Source organism: Phyllobates terribilis, unplaced genomic scaffold (genome assembly GCF_046119375.1).
Source record: "Phyllobates terribilis strain yellow unplaced genomic scaffold, ASM4611937v1 Scaffold_4123__1_contigs__length_64799, whole genome shotgun sequence".
NCBI lineage: Eukaryota > Metazoa > Chordata > Amphibia > Anura > Dendrobatidae > Phyllobates > Phyllobates terribilis.
Window position 1 is genome coordinate 27501 of NW_027366875.1, and position 2500 is coordinate 30000.

A 2500-nucleotide genomic window follows, 5' to 3' on the forward strand; every position below is an offset into this window, starting at 1 on the left:
GGCGAGGCCGGCATGCGCGCCCAAAGATAGGTGTCGGAAGCCCGGGGGTAGAGGAGGAAGGGGACCGCTCACCTTAAGCCAGCGCGGGCTCCAAAGCCCGGGCCGAGCGAGCGGCGCCACCTCCCCACCCGGGAGCGCTGCGCCAGATCGATCGGAGGAAGAGCAGGGGTGCATGTAGGGACTTGCCCAAGTACGGAGGCTGCAAACCCCTGTCGTCGGGAGATACGTGCCCACGAGTCCTGGAAGCGCGACTCGGGTACAGGCGCCCTTGCGGGGGGGTACTGGATGTGGAACAGCACTGGGGTCGAAGCCACAAAAGCATCCGCCCTCATGGAGCCTCTCCTCGGCCTAAAAATCCAGATTTTAGCCTTGACGGCGCCCCCATGTGGAGAACCAGGGCCCGCGGGGGGGTCTGGCCAGGCTCACTTCAACCCAGGAACACCTCTCTGACTTGGGATAGGCGACCGGCAAAAGTCCCCCCACGCAGCTGCGGAAGCCTGGGTTCAGCCAAGGTGCAGACCTCCAGCCGAACAGGGACTCATAGCCAAAACGCATACCCAGGCCTACGGAGGTGAAAACCAGCTTAAATGAGTCGAAATGTGTCGGGGCTGAGAGGTACCTCTCTCTCATATATTCTGCCGGTGGTGTGCAAAACTGGGTCTTTGCATGGAGTGTCACCCTATACCCACTTTAGGGACGCATGCAAAAAAGTGCCCGATCGCCTGGAACTGTCAGGCGGATTCGGCTCCCTGGAATTTCCTCATTCTGGTTCTTTTTCACTTTTTGTCTCTTTTGCGACATCTAGTGGGCAGGCTGCATTACTGCAACCGGGGACACCTCAAAACGCTTGGAACTGGGGAGCGGGCTCAATTTACAAACGTTTTGCGGGTCCTGGAAGTCAAAATTGTGACTTCTGAAAACGACTAAGTATCAAGGACTCATCGCGCGAATCGCTCTGGAACTGAAATCGGATGCGCGCACTGACATGCTCCCCTCTCTGGAAGTCTGACACAAGTTGAAAAATTTTCTAAGTCCCCAAAAATTTTTTTTTTCAACTTTTTTTCAATTTTCCCCCTGTGGGATATATATTTTACCCACACTTTTGGAGCCCTCCTGGGATGCCCTCTAACATACTAGAACCTCATTTTGTGGAAGTTTTCACAAAATTGTGAAATTTTCCAAAAAGTCAGAAATTTTGCAAAAACGACTAAGTATCAAGGACTCATCGCGCGAATCGCTCTGGAACTGAAATCGGATGCGCGCACTGACACGCTCCCCTGTCTGGAAGTCTGACAAAAGTTGAAAAATTTTCTAAGTCCCCAAAAATTTTTTTTTTCAACTTTTTTTCAATTTTCCCCCTGTGGGATATATATTTTACCCACACTTTTGGAGCCCTCCTGGGATGCCCTCTAACATACTAGAACCTCATTTTGTGGAAGTTTTCACAAAATTGTGAAATTTTCCAAAAAGTCAGAAATTTTGCAAAAACGACTAAGTATCAAGGACTCATCGCGCGAATCGCTCTGGAACTGAAATCGGATGCGCGCACTGACATGCTCCCCTCTCTGGAAGTCTGACACATGTGTGAAAATTTTCTAAGTCCCCAAAAATTTTTTTTTTCAACTTTTTTTCAATTTTCCCCCTGTGGGATATATATTTTACCCACACTTTTGGAGCCCTCCTGGGATGCCCTCTAACATACTAGAACCTCATTTTGTGGAAGTTTTCACAAAATTGTGAAATTTTCAAAAAGTCAGAAATTTTGCCAAAAACGACTAAGTATCAAGGACTCATCGCGCGAATCGCTCTGGAACTGAAATCGGATGCGCGCACTGACACGCTCCCCTGTCTGGAAGTCTGACAAAAGTTGAAAAATTTTCTAAGTCCCCAAAAATTTTTTTTTTCAACTTTTTTTCAATTTTCCCCCTGTGGGATATATATTTTACCCACACTTTTGGAGCCCTCCTGGGATGCCCTCTAACATACTAGAACCTCATTTTGTGGAAGTTTTCACAAAATTGTGAAATTTTCAAAAAGTCAGAAATTTTGCCAAAAACGACTAAGTATCAAGGACTCATCGCGCGAATCGCTCTGGAACTGAAATCGGATGCGCGCACTGACACGCTCCCCTGTCTGGAAGTCTGACAAAAGTTGAAAAATTTTCTAAGTCCCCAAAAATTTTTTTTTTCAACTTTTTTTCAATTTTCCCCCTGTGGGATATATATTTTACCCACACTTTTGGAGCCCTCCTGGGATGCCCTCTAACATACTAGAACCTCATTTTGTGGAAGTTTTCACAAAATTGTGAAATTTTCAAAAAGTCAGAAATTTTGCCAAAAACGACTAAGTATCAAGGACTCATCGCGCGAATCGCTCTGGAACTGAAATCGGATGCGCGCACTGACACGCTCCCCTGTCTGGAAGTCTGACAAAAGTTGAAAAATTTTCTAAGTCCCCAAAAATTTTTTTTTTCAACTTTTTTTCAATTTTCCCCCTGTGG